Genomic DNA, 14,356 nt, shown 5'->3' with positions numbered 1-14,356 from the left:
TCCCGCTGGTTTTTCCAGCCAGAAGTTACAGGGACTTCTCTTCCTGGCACTGGAACCTTGAGCAGGGCACCTGGTGTGGGACAGGGACCCCCTCAGTCCTCAGGGAGGATCTTCCCAGCCGAGGTGTCCTCCTGATTTTTATCCGCCACATGTGGGTGTGGGACCAGCCCCTCGCGCCTCCGCCCCTCCTACCAGTCTGGATGTGGCTGTTGCTTTAATTCTGTAGTTGTAGGACTTCCATTCAGTTTGATTTCAGGCGGTTTTGAATGATGGTTGTTCTTTAGTTGTAACTTTGATGTGGTTGTGGGAGGACGCGATACCGCATTTACCTATGCCGCCATCTTCATAAGTCTTCTGTCTTCAATATTTTAAAGTTTTTGTAATCTTTATGTTTGTAATATCTAAGCATGTGATTTTTTTTTTCTTTATTGATTTTAGAGAGGAAGGGAGGGAGGAGGGAGAGAGAGAGAGAACATTGATTGGCCGTCTCCTGCATGGCCCCTACTGGGGATGGGGCCCACAACCTGGGCATGTGCCCTGACTGGAAATCGAACCAGCAACCTGGTGGTGCATGGGTTGATGCTTAGCCACTGAACCACATCAGCTGGGCCTAAGTATGTGATGTTTATTTTGTCAGAATGGCCGCCATCAACAAATCATCAAACAACAAGTGTTGGAGAGGGTGTGGATAAAAGGGGACTCTAGTACACTGCTGGTGGGAATGCAGACTGGTGCAGCCACTATGAAAAACAATATGGTGTTACCTCAAAAAATTAAAAACAGAACTTCCATTTGACCCAGTGATCCCACTTCTAGGAATGTACCCTAAGAAGCCTGAACACCAATCATAAAGAATATATGTACCCCCATGTTTGTAGCAGCAGTATTTACAATAGCTAAGATCTGGAAACAGACCAAATGTCCATCAGTAGACGAATGGATAAAAAAGCAGTGGTACATACACACAATGGAGTACTATGCAGCTGTAAGAAAGAAAGATCTCTTATCCTTTGAGACAACATGGAGGGACCTGGAAAGTATTATCCTAAGCAAAACAAGCCAAATAGAGAAAGACAAGTATCATATGATCTCACTTATTTGTGGAATATAATGAACACAACAGTCTGAGGAACGAGGTAGTCCCAGAGACGTGGAAGTGGGGTACAGACTGGCAATCCCCAGAAGAAGGGGTGGGGTGGAGACATAAACCACAAAACTTATATGCATGTATGCATGAACAATGTCCTCAGTCCACAGAACACACAGACCCTCCACAGAGGAAAGGTCTGAAAAAATGAGGTCATAATTCAAAACATTAAAATATGCATGGAAATCTAACATCACACTATTTAAACTAAAAATCAATTGGAAGAAATGTAAAATCCCTAAAGTTAGAAGACAATATAAGCACAATGTTGTTTTTAAGTGCTGTTTATATATTTGAAATGACTGCTTAACATTATGAAAATACTAAATCCTTGCTTTGTTAAATTGTCGTCTTTATTAAATGTAAATAGTTTATTTAGCTAATAATTATAATAACTAATTTTTATAAGAAAATTGTTATTTTGGGGGCAGCAGTTTAGAAGTAAAGTATATTCATTGTTAAAAAAGAAGGTATGGTAAGTGATTCTCAACTCTCAGAATGTAACTTTAACTAAATGGAGCTTTGCTTTCTAAGATTCTTCTATCATAAAGCAATACTATATCCATAGTACCATTTATTGATTACTTGATACATGTATCAGAATCTGAGTATTTACACCTTTTTTTTTCCTTTGTTGATTTTTAGAGTATTTTAAGTTCTTCATGTAATTTTCATGTAATTCTCACAGCAACCCCATAAGGTTTTTTGGGGGGGTTAATACCCGAGGGTATTTTTTCTACTGATTTTTAGAGACAGTGAAAGGGAGAGAGGGATAAGAGTTGTGTCCATTTTAGGATGAGGCAGGCCCTCAGCTGGATGGACTAGTCTGTCTGGATCCAAAGTTTGTAATCTTAATATACTACCTTCTCATTTTCTACTTACTTGAAATTTGTCATTTTATGACAGATTTCTCTACCATATTATACATGATTTCATCTTTTTTGGGCAGGAGCCAGAGTTTTTCTCCTCTGTGTTGGGCAGAATTCCAAAAATCATTCCTGGAACAGAAAACTGAAGGCATTTGGTGTTTTATAGCATGACATTAAGTCATAAGTGTGTGTGTATGTTTTAAATTCCAGAAAACTGTAGTAGCTGTGTTGGCATCATTTAATTATATTTTAACCTTTTGAGTCCAGGAGATTTTATATCAATGCCACAAATTATTTGATGGCAGACTTATTCTTGTTTTTCAGTAGTATTTCACTTGATTTTCCTTGGTGCTTATAACCAAAAAAATTATCTGTGTCTAATAATAGAATATCTTCTTTAAGAATTTTTCAAATATTATAGAATTTTAAACCTTTTTTTAAAATCCTTACCTGAGGATATTTTTCCATTTATCTCAGATAGAGTGGGAGAGGAGGGAGAGAAAGAGAGAAACATCGAAGTGAGAGCGACATGTTAACTTGTTGCCTCCTGCATGACCTTGACCAGGGCTGAGGATGAACCACAACCAAGGTATGTGCCCTTGATTGGAATCAAACCCAAGACTCATTGGTCTGCGGGGTGATGATCTAACCATTGAGCCAAACTGGCCAGGGCTAAAACCTTCTAATATACAGGCATACACCTCAGAGATATTGCGGGTTTGGGTCCAAACCACCACAATAAAGCAAATTGTAATCTTTTTGCTGGTAGAGATTCTTACCTTCAATTTGTGGGTGGGGAAAAAAAATTCAACGTTTGTGAAGCTCAGTAAAGCAAAGTGCAATCAAATGATGTATATCTGTATTGGTAAGCAACTTTCAAATGCTTTGACCCCTTTTTGGGGAATGATTCTCTCTTCTAAGATCTCTGAGCATCCTGTACATAATCACCTGTACGAATCTTTCCTCTCCTTATTGACTCTACCAAAATTTTGTGTGGTTGCTATGCATTAGGCACTGTGGTTAAAACAGTCCAGAGCCTCAGACTGTCCCTTCAAGAGGGAGAAGAATGAGAGATAGTTACCAGGTGATAAGTACAAAAGGAATATTCAAAGGTATTCGTTATCAAGCTCTTTGGAGGACTGTATAACCTAAGGAGGATTGGAAGGGTGGGCTAAAAGAGACAAAGTTGAAGCATCTGGGTAAGCTTTCAGGACGAGGAATATCATAAGGTATAAATCGGAGGTGAATGATGGGGCAATAGAATAGCATTCTGGCCGAGAGAGCAGCTTGTATGAAAGACTTGGAGCCCTTGGGGTGTCCTGTGGGAAATGGAAGTTACTTGGTGTGGCTGGACCCTTAGATACAAGGAGAGGTCTTTAGAAATGAGCTGAGAAGGCAATTTAAACTTTATAGGTATGGAAGAGTTTAAGTAGGGGCATGGAAAGACTGCTCTGATTCATCTGGGGCTTAAATGGAGAAAAGAGGTAAACTTTTGGAGTAATCCAGGGAAAATGTACTACCCGAACTACTAAAGGATAGTTGTAATGGGGTTAGAGAGAAATGGATAGATTTGAGAGATACTAAAAACTAATGATAACATAGGATGGCAGAGGTGCAGGACATAAACTCTCATTTATTTATTTATTTTAATTGATTTTTTTTTTTTTTTTTTTTTAAGAGAGATAGGAAGTGGGAAGGAGAGGGAGAAATATTGATGTGAGAGTGGAACATCGATTGGTTGCCTCCTGCATGTACCCCGACCTTCAAACCAGCAACCTTCTGGTATACGGGAAGACATTCCAACCAGCAACCTTCTGGTATACGGGAAGACGTTCCAACCAACTGAACCACCCAGCCAGGGCAGTTGTCTTATTTTTTAATATTATTTTGGTGTTGCTTTTCCTTGTTTATATTTGATAATAAAGAGGATTGTAATTAGAACGTTTTATAGAAGTGATTTTTTTTTTTTTTATCCTCACCCGAGGACATTTTTCCATTTTTTACTCAGATAGAGCGGGAAGGAGAGAGAGGAAGAGAGAGAAACATCGATGTGAAAGGGACACATCGAGTGGCCGCCACCCACACGACCCAACCGGGGCCGGGGACAAACTGCAGCCAAGGTACATGCCCTTAGCGGGAACCGAACCTGGGTCTTTGTGGACCGCAGGCTGACGCTCTAACCGCTGAGCCAAACCGGCTAGGGCTAGAAGTGATTTTTAATGCCCCCCCCCCCCCCCAATTTTAAAATGTTAATATAGGACTTACTGAATTGAATTTTTACTAGGCTTTTGCCTGAATGAATCTAATTAATGGCTCAAATGTAGTTAAGTTATCAGCAGATTGGCTTAAGTCTTGCTGCTATATATATATATTTTTTTTTGAATGGATTTTTAGAAAGAGAGGAAGGGAGAGAGAGAAACATCGATGAGAGAGAATTATCAATTGGCTGCCTCCTGCATGCCTCCCACTGGAGATTTGGCCCATAATCTGGGCATGTGCCCTGACTGGGAATCGAACTGGCACCTCTTGGTGCATGGGTTGATGCTCAGCCACAGCAGCTGGGCTAGAATATTTTGATTATATTAGGAGTATCCACTTAACCACAGATGGAATCTTAGTATACTTGGGGGTATGCTTTAGTCACTAAGAGTGGACAAGTTATATCTTGTGGCGTTCTTCCTTACATGTAAAATTAGATACTTTTCTTGATAAGCTAATGTATATTATTGCTGTAAATAATTTTATAGTACTATAAAATATTAAGTGTTATTGCTATATTTTCTGCTCATACTCTGCATGTCTCTTGGTGATGGAAATTTTAAATTCTAATATGAGATTTATTAGTGTCTTTTGAAAGCCTAAATGTACTTTTCCACTATAGTACTTGAAAGAACTGCCTGTGTGCAAACTTTTATATTCCCCAAAACTTGTGGTGTTTCCTATTTATGAATGTGTCTGAAAAGATATTCATGTAATAAACAGCAGTAACTTAAATGTTCACTTAGTACTTACTGGCTTCATCATTATTAGGAATTGTCAAAGTCTATATTGCTTTCTTCTGTGTGAATCTACCCAGCTACTTTCATGTTCTCAGTGGGAGTGCTTTAAAATATTTTCCAACCTGGTTCACTTTAGCTACATATTGGTGCTTTTTGGATAATCCAAAAATATAAAAATTCATAGTGATTTTACAGGTTTAAGCTTCATCTTGGTAAGATAACTCTGAGATTTGTGTGTGAATCACTGACAGTTTGTAATTGTTTTGGTAATACGTATCTGAAGTTTGTATTTTCTCACTACTTTTAACAGTCCTCAAAACAAGTTTATTGGAAGAGATTTTCATTGCAAAATAAGATTAATTTCCTTGACAAGACAAAAACTCATTGCAGTAAATTCAGGTTGGTACAGAGTGGGCATTAGATGCATTTGAATTTTTTACATTTTTTTCCTTTTTTTAATGCAGATGATATTGCAAAGACTTAGGACAGTTGTATGAGAATTTTAAAGAAAAAATTTTCATATTGAATTAAGTTAAAATTTATCATCGAGAACTAGCATGTTTGGATTAATGACCCAGCGGTTGCATTAAGTCTACAGTGAGGAATTTCCATGTTACGGTTTTTTGTTTGTTTGTTTGTTTACAGCATTGGGGGCATCATAGAAGTGAGCATATGGTATAGAAATTTGGGAGCCTTAATTTTTTAAAAGTTTTATACAGCAAAGTTATAAAAGACCGTATTACAGCCCTGGCTGGTTTGGCTCCACTGTTAGAGCATCGGCCTGCGGTCCAGAGAGACCCGGGTTTGGTTCTCACTAAGGGTGTCTGCCTTGGTGTTGCGGTTTGTGCCCGGCCTTGGTTGGCTTGTGAAGGTGGCAGCCATTTGATGTGTCCCCTTTGCGTTGATGATTCTCTCTTCCTCTCTCCCCCCTCCTACTCTATCTGAACATAAAATGGGAAAATGTCCTCGGGTGAGGATAAAAAAAAAATTACAAAACTTGATTACTTAATTTGTGTTAGATTTTCACTTGATAAAGTAATGTATTTTCAATTCTCATGATTGAAAAAATTAATACACTTTGCCCTGGCCAGTGTGGATCAGTTTGTTGGAGAGTTGTCCCATTCACCAGAAGTTCGTGGGTTCGATTTCCAGGTCAGGGCACATACCTAGGTTGTGGGTTTGATCACCTGGTCGAGAGTGTATGGGAGGCAACCGATACATGTTTCACACTCACATTGATGTTTTCTGTCTTTCTCCCTCTCTTTCTCTTGTTTTCTCGTTCTCTGGTTCTCTTTCTTGGTCTCTGGTTCTCTCCCTGGTTCTCTGGTTTGCAACCGCCCCCCTCCCATGCCCCCTTTCTCTCTCACTCCCCCACCTCGCGCGTTCCTCTCTCTCATGCCTCCCCCCACTCCTCCCCCCTCTGGGGTGCCCCTGCTCCCCCTTCCCCTGCTCTCCCCCTACTTCCTCCCCTGCTCCCCCTCCTGTTCTCTCTCCTTTCTAAAATAAAAAAAAATAATACACGTCTTTTTTAGAATAGTTTTAGATTTTCAGAAAAATTGAGTGGATAGTACAGAGAGTTCCCATGTATTTCCTTTCTCTCCCAGTTTTGTTTGTTAACATTTTGCATTAGTGTGATACATTTATTATAATTAATGAACCAATATTAATAGTTTACATTGGAATTCACTCTTTGTATTATAGTTACCTGTGCTTCAGCTGTTCAGGTTTTCCCCTAAACCTTGGTAACCACTTAACTTTTTACTGTTTGTAGTTTTGGCTTTTGAAGAATGTCATGTAGTTGGAGTCATATAGTATGTAGCCTTTTCAGGCTGGCTTCTTTCACTTAGCAATGTGCATTTAAGGTTTCTCCATTCATTTCTTGGCTTGACCGCTCATTTTTTTAAATTGCTGAATAATAATCCATTGTATGGACATACCACACTTGATGCATTTACCCATTGCAGGACATCTTGGTTGTTTCCAATTTGGGCAGTTATAAGTAAAACTGTTAAACATTTGTGTATATGTTTTTGTGTGGACATGTTTTCAACTTAATTGGGTAAACATCTAGGAGTGTGGTTGTTGAATTGCATGTTAAGAGTAGCTTAGTTTTGTAAGAAACTGCTAAACTGTCCTATAAAGTAGCTGTAGCATTTGCATTTCCCCCAGCAATGAATGAGACTTCTGTTACTCCTTACTCTTAACATTTGTTATTGTCGATTTTTTTAGATTTTAGCCATTCTTATGCCATTTTTTAATGGAGTGGTTTGTTTTCTTATGTTCATTATTGTTTCTTGTTGTTATATAAGAATTTTTTTGGTGTATTTTGGGTACAGGTCCTTTATCAGATATGTATTTTGCAAATGTATTCTCCCAGTGATTGACTTGATTTTTTTTTTTTTTTTTTTTAATTGGCAAATGAGGGCCAGGAATTGGGCTTGGGATTCAATTTAGGTAAGAATTAGGAAAATGTAATAGAAGATTTAGGAATGTTTATATATAAATAAATTACAACATTGTCTCATCACTTTTATTTTGTGTTTATAAGAGCAAAACAAGGTAATTTTAGAAAATTTGGGGCAATTTCAGAGTGGGAAAAGGCACTAATAATCTTGAGGATTAATAATTGGGTGCATTTCCTAAATTTTTCTTGTTTCCTGTGTATATTTTCTCTGTTTCCTGTGTGTATATTTTCTACATTTTTCTGCATCTTTTATGTAATTGTACAGACCTTTTAATAATATTTTGAAGCCTACTTCTGTTTTATAACTGTTAAAAGTAATGCTGATGTCAGCATTTGTTACCACAACCTTTGTCTGCATTTCTGATACTTCCTTTTAGTAGACTTCCTGGAAGTAGAATAGGGATCAAAGATTTTTAAGACTCTTACCTAATTATTTTTCCTAATTTGTTATTTTTATATTAAGTTTAATGTTTTGAAGAGCTTAAAATTTTTTTAGTGGCATCTTCTTTACATTTAATTTTTATTTAAAAATACTGATAACAGCCCTGACTGGTTTGGCTCAGCAGTTAAAGTGCTGGCCTGAGGACTGAAGGGTTGTAGGTTTGATTCTCAGTCAAGGGTACGTGCCTGGGTTGCAGGTTTGATCCCTGGCCCCAGTCCGGGGTTGTACAGGAGGCAGCCCACCAATATGTCTCTCTCACATTGATGTTTCTTCCTCTTCCTTTCCCTCCCTCCCCACCCTCTCTCTCTTTCTTCTTTTTTTTTTCATACTCACTCGAGGACATTTTTCTACTTTTGTTCAGATAGAGTGGGAGGGAGAGAGGAAGGAAGAGAGAGAAAGAGAAACATTGACGTGAAATTGGCTGCCTCCCACACAATCCCAACCAAGGCTGGGGATGAATTGCAACCAAGGTAGTGCCCCCAGAATGGAACCCTCAATTCATTGGTCTGCCGGCCGATCCTCTAACCGCTGAGCCAAATCATACCGGCCAGGGCCTTCCCTCCCTTTCTAAAAATCAATGGAAAAATGTCCTCAGGTGAGGATTAAAGAAAAAAAAAAATACTGATAACAAAGTTATTTGTAGTCTTACCTCTTGAAAAAGTACAGTAACAAGCATTCCCTTAATTTAATTGCTCATTAGAATTGTATCTACCTTTACCTACTTTTCTCCAAGTATAGGCACATATAAGATATTTTTATTTTTATTTTTTTTTGAGAGAGAGAAACATTGATGTGAGAGTATAATATCTATCAGCTACCTCCTGCACTTCTTCTACCAGGGATCGAACCCATAACCTGAGCATGCTGTGCACAGGACAATGCCTAACCAACTGAGCCACACTGGCCAGGGCTAGGCAGATACGTTTATGTAGACATGTTATATAATGCTTTAAAACAGTCACTGTTGCTTTCAAGTTGTTTCTTTCCACTGTTTCATGGACATATTTTTAGGTGATTATATATGTAGATCTACTGCATTCTTTTCATTGGCCATATAATATACCATTTTTGGATATGGTATCCTTTGGGGATCAAACGACCCTTTCACAGGGGTTGCCTAAGACCATTGGAAATATGTGTGGAACCGAGACACCGCTTCTCTTTCCGTCTCCAGGTGGGTCCGTCCACATGCAGATATGCCGACATACAACATGAGGAACGGTATTAAAGGGCCACGGTGCCCTGGGTGGTTCGGCTCAGCAGTTAGAGTGTCGGCCCCTGGACCAGAGAGTACTGGGTTCGGTTTCCGCTAAGGGCATGTACCTCGTTTGCAGTTTGTCCCCAGCCCTGGTTGGGGTTGTGTGGGTGGCAGCCAGTCGATGTGTCTCTCTCACATCTATGTTTCTCTCTCTTCCTCCCTCTCTCCCTCTCGCTCTATCTGGCTCAGCGGTTAGAGCATCAGCCTGCGGTTCGGAGAGACCCGGGTTCGGTTCCCGCTAAGGGCACGTACTTCGGTTGCAGTTTGTCCCTGGCCCTGGTTGGTCGTGCGGTGGCAGCCACTTGATGTGTTCCTTTCGCATCGATGTTTCTCTCTCTCTGTCTCTTCCTCTCTCTCCCTCCCACTCTGTCTGTGTAAAAAATGGAAAAATGTCCTCGGGTGAGGATAAAAAAAAAAAAAGAAAATCTATCTGAAGATAAATGCAAAAATATCCTCGGGTGAGGATAAAAATAAATAAATAAATAATAAAAAAAAAGGGCCATGGCATTAGGAAGGTTGAGAACCACTGTACTAGAAACTCTCAGCTTAAGAAACTTTACATGAAGTTAGAGTTTGTGTTCCCCCATTGATGCTCATTAGTTGTTTCCTTCTCCCATTTTTGCCCTCTTATAGGATGTTATATTGAATATCCTTATACATATCTTTTATATCTTGATACACTTGTGTTATACTCCTAGATATGGGCTTGATGTGCATAAAGGACACATGCTTAAAATTACTGTATGTATATATTTTTTTGTGAACTGGTACCTTTTTTCCCTCCATTGTTTTTATTTTACATTTCCCTGACCTTTGGAAGAGTTATGCATGTTTTCATGTGTTTGTTGCCCATTTGTACTGTTGTGAATGGCCTATTCTGATTCTTTGCTCATTTTTCCTCTTATGTTGTCTTTTCTTACTAATTTGTAAGTGCTCCTGTGTATTTTGGGATTTTATTCCTTGTCTGTTTATACACTGCAGATGTTTTCTCCCAGTCTGGTATTTACTTTTTAAATTATTTTTTTGCTTCTCCTTAATTTGGGACTTAAAGAAAAGTTGCAGGGCTAATATAAAGAATTCTTCAAATGTTAATATTTTACAACATTTGCTTTCTTCTGTCATTTAAAAAATATATTACTTTTTCTGAACCATTTAAGAGTAAGTTACAGATGTGATGCCCTTTTACTCCTAAATACTTCACTATATATGTCCTCAAAACGGATTCTTTTACATTATCACACTACAATGATAAAAATCATGAAATTAATATTGATACAATAATTTTCTATTGAAATTATTCAGATTTTACCAATTATCCTAATAATACCCTCTAAAGGGAAGGGAAAATCCAAGATTGAATGCATTCAATTGTTACCTTTGTAGTCATCTTTAATCTGGGACAATTTCTTTAAAAAATTTTTTTTTATCCTCACCAGAGGACATTTTTCTGTTTATCTTTAGATAGAGTGGGGCGGGGCGGGAGAAACATTGATATGAGAGAGACACATCGACTGGTTGCCTCCTGCATTACCTGACCAGGGTTGGGGATGAACAGCAACTGAGTTATGTGCCCTTGACCGGAATCAAACCTGCAACTCATTGATCTGCGGGCCAATGCTCTAACTGCTGAGCCAAACTGGCCAGGGCTGGGACAATTTCTGATCTTTGTGTTTCAGGACATTGATACTTTTGTAAGACTAGAGGTCAGTTATTTTATGGAAGTCCCTCAGTTTGTGCTAGTGTGGTATTTTCCTCATGTTTAGATTCAGATTCTGTACTTTTGGGGGAGGAATACCATAGAAGTGATGTGTTCTTGGTCCATCCAACCAGGAGGCACATGTCTCTGAAGAGTTCCATTGTTAATGGTGCTAACTAACCTTGACCATTAGCTAAGGTGGTGTCTGCTACTTTCTCTCCATTGTAAGGTTAGTTGTGGGGCTATGCTGCAAAGTTTCCTTTGGGGTGTAGAGGTTTTGAATCTGTAATTAGGAAAATATCCTCTTACTCCTTAAACTTACACCCACTAGTTTTACCTTCCATTGATGATTCTTGTTTCCTGAATGAATTCTTATGATTTTGCCAAATGGTGACTTTCTAGTTCCATTATTCTTTCTGTATATATTAGTTGCCTTTCTACTGTAAGGAAGAGCTTTCCCTTTGTATAATATATTTTCATATTCCTTGTGGATTCATGAATTTTTAGTTTAACCTCTAGATTATGATCCTTTACAATTATGATGCTCAGATTGTACCAGATTAGTTCAGTTGAGGTTTAACTTTAATTATTTTTATCGGTATATGGAATCTACAAAAATATGCTAATTTAAAATGGATTGATCTTTTTAGACTGCTGGATTTTTATGTTGTACTCTGGAGAAGGCTTTCTTGCTTTAACTTACCCCCCACTATTGATCATCTAAGTCCCATGGTTTTCTTTTTTTTCTTTATTCATTTTAGAGAGAGGAATGGAGAGGGAGAGAGAGACAGAAACATCTATGAGAGAACATTGATTGGCCGCCTCCTGAGTGCCTCCCATGGGGGATTTGGCCCACAACCTGGGCATGTGCCTTCACCGGGAAATCGAACTGGCGACCTCTTGGTGCATGGGTCAGTGCTCAACCATTGAGCCACACCGGCTGGGTGCCATGGTTTTCTAACCTTTGTTGCTTGCCTCATGACCATTATATTGTTTCTAAGCCACTGGGGAGTGGCTGGGAATAGAGAACAAAGGCACAGAGAAGCCCATAGTGAAATGGTTGTTGCCAAAAACAAAAACAAAAACAAAACAATCATTAAGTCACAACACTTGTAAAAAAGAAAAAAAAAGATTAACCCTCTGAAAATTAAAATGAAAATCTTTAGGGTATTTAAACTTCCAAACAGTGTACTTAAGTGTATTTAATTCTTTCTTTCTTTCTTTCTTTCTTTCTTTCTTTCTTTCTTTCTTTCTTTCTTTCTTTCTTTCTTCTTCTTTCTGTTGTCTTCTTCTGTCTTTCTCTGTTTTTTTCTTTTCGTCTTTCTGTCTTCTTTCTGTCTTTTTCTGTTTTCTTCTTTCTTCTTTCTGTTCTTGTCTTCTGTCTTCTTTCTTCTTTTCTGTCTTTTCTTTCTGTCTTTTTCTTTGTCTGTCTTTTCTGTTCTTTCTGTCTCGTCTGTCTTCTTCTTTCTGTCTTCTTCTTCGTCTGTCTTTGTCTGTCTTTCGTCTTTCTTTCTTTGTCTGTCGTCTTCTTCTATTTCTGTCCCTGTTGCTGTCTTTCTGTCTGTCTGTCTTTCTGTCTGTCTGTCTGTCCTCTCTGTCTTCTTCTTTCTTCTTTCTTTCTCTTTCTTTTTTCTTCTCCTCACCCGAGGACATTTTTCCATTTTTTGTTCAGATAGAGTGGGAGGGAGAGAGAGGAAGAGGGAGGGAGGGAGGGAGAGAGACACAGAGAGAGAGAGAGAGAGAGAAACATCCGCGTGAAAGAGACACATCGAGTGGCTGCCACCTGCACAACCAACCAACCAGGGCCGGGGACAAACTGCAACCAAGGTACGCCCCCTTAGCGGGAACCGAACCCGGGTCTCTCTGGACTGCAGGCTGACGCTCTAACCTCTGAGCCAAACCAGCCAAGGCTATTTAATATTTTCGTAATGATTCAGGGCACTAAAATCATTATTATTACTGACCCCCCCCCCCCGTGGGGTGACACCTCTTATACCTCCTGAGTTGAACAGGATTATTTTTCTTTAGGCTGAAGGACACTAGTCTCAACCACTAAAAGTTTTTGTTTGCTTTTTAGTTTTTATTTTTTCTATTTTCCTTTGCTACTATTTGTTAGCCAGTTAGCTGTACTTTATTGTTGTTGTCAATACTTTGCTTCTAATAGTGTCTCCTTTCTAATTTGCTGTGAGGTTGGAAAGCCATATACATACAATTCTGATAAGCTGGGAATAATAATAACAAATAAACTCAAGTGTGAGACCCTGAGAATTTCTCTTAATGAGGGGATGGGCTGTATGTTTTTTGCACCAGTTGTCAGGCCATTCCTGATAGTGATGGTGGCAGCGAGGCTGTCAGTTTTCATAACTGATATTTAAGATAGGTGGGACAATAGCTATTATCCTTATTTTATAGAGGAAACGGGTGGTGTTGGTTAGGACAGCTGGAATTTGAGTCTGCTGTTTCCCTCCAGTCTATTGAATACACTTTGTTTTTAGTAATACTCCCTAGCCCTGTCCATTACTAATCCTAGAAAGCAATGTTGTATGCTGGCTTTAAGTATGGTTCTTTTATTGACTTTATTAAACTTAAGTTTTAAAATGAAGCATATTACTTATAAAGCAGATTAGCACAAAATTTTCAGGTTCACATTGGTCTGCAATGTAGGTCCCAGAGTAGAAGTGGGAAGAAAGTTGAGACTGTTGGGCTTATGATAATAAAATAGATAGTGAAATTAACTAATTATAATTAATCAATGAACTGTTAGCACTATCATATATAGTGCTGTTTGCCTGAAACTCTCTTTGCATGGTTGGTTCCTTTGAGCTCTCAGATTAAATGTTGCATCCTCAAAGAGCCCTTTCCTGAGTTGAACGTGAAAGGGACACAGCGAGTGGCTGCCCACCCGCATGACCAACCAGGGCCGGGAACAAACTGCAACCGAGGTACGTGCCCTTAGCGGGAACCGAACCCGGGTCTCTCTGGACCGCAAGCTGATGCTCTAACCGCTGAGCCAAACCGGCCAGGGCCCTTTCCCCCTTTTCTGTATCATATCACCTTGTTTATTTTTTGAAGGCACTTACCATGTTCTAGAAGCACCTTGTTTATCTATTTGTTGTTTGTTAATATCTAATAAAATGTAAGCTCTTTAATTTTATCTTTTGTCCATCTTTAGAATTTAATTTCCTCTCAAAGGCATATGCTTAGGTCTTTTTGAACTTCTCTGAGCACCTTCTTTGCCAGGCCCAGGTACTGGCTCTATTAAAGACTTCTGTGATGACCTATGTCTTGTTTACCTTTGTTTCCACAAAACCTAGAATAGCAGTACTGTGGACTATGGTATAATTCAGCAAACATTTGTGAAATGAATAGATGACTTATACTTACTGTTATTTTGTGCTGGGAGGAGGCACTATAATGACAACCTGTTAGCTATTTCACTTGAGAGGTATGGTTGAGGCTTAGACTAATGTGCTTTTAAAAG

The 14,356-nt window shown here is 38.9% G+C and overlaps 1 protein-coding gene across 7 annotated transcripts in view; it reads left to right on the top strand.

Annotated features, from left to right (window-relative positions):
• The window catches only part of NCOA3 (nuclear receptor coactivator 3), a 117,390-nt gene that overhangs the window by 41,696 nt on the left and 61,338 nt on the right, over nucleotides 1-14,356 (top strand). For 4 of the 7 annotated variants that reach the window (XM_036244653.1, XM_036244656.1, XM_036244650.1 and 1 more), the window contains exon 2: nucleotides 5,326-5,414. The exons of 2 other annotated variants lie outside the window; for them this stretch is intronic. The gene's annotated coding sequence lies outside the window, so the exon portion shown is untranslated. Of the gene's footprint in view, nucleotides 1-5,325; nucleotides 5,415-7,445; nucleotides 7,470-14,356 lie in introns of those variants that run through there. One more of the 7 variants, XM_036244652.1, reaches the window with a different exon arrangement.

Source organism: Molossus molossus, unplaced genomic scaffold (assembly GCF_014108415.1).
Source record: "Molossus molossus isolate mMolMol1 unplaced genomic scaffold, mMolMol1.p scaffold_m16_p_6, whole genome shotgun sequence".
Lineage (NCBI taxonomy): Eukaryota > Metazoa > Chordata > Mammalia > Chiroptera > Molossidae > Molossus > Molossus molossus.
The sequence above is the reverse complement of the archived record's forward strand: the minus strand, read 5'-3'. Positions and strand labels throughout refer to the sequence as shown.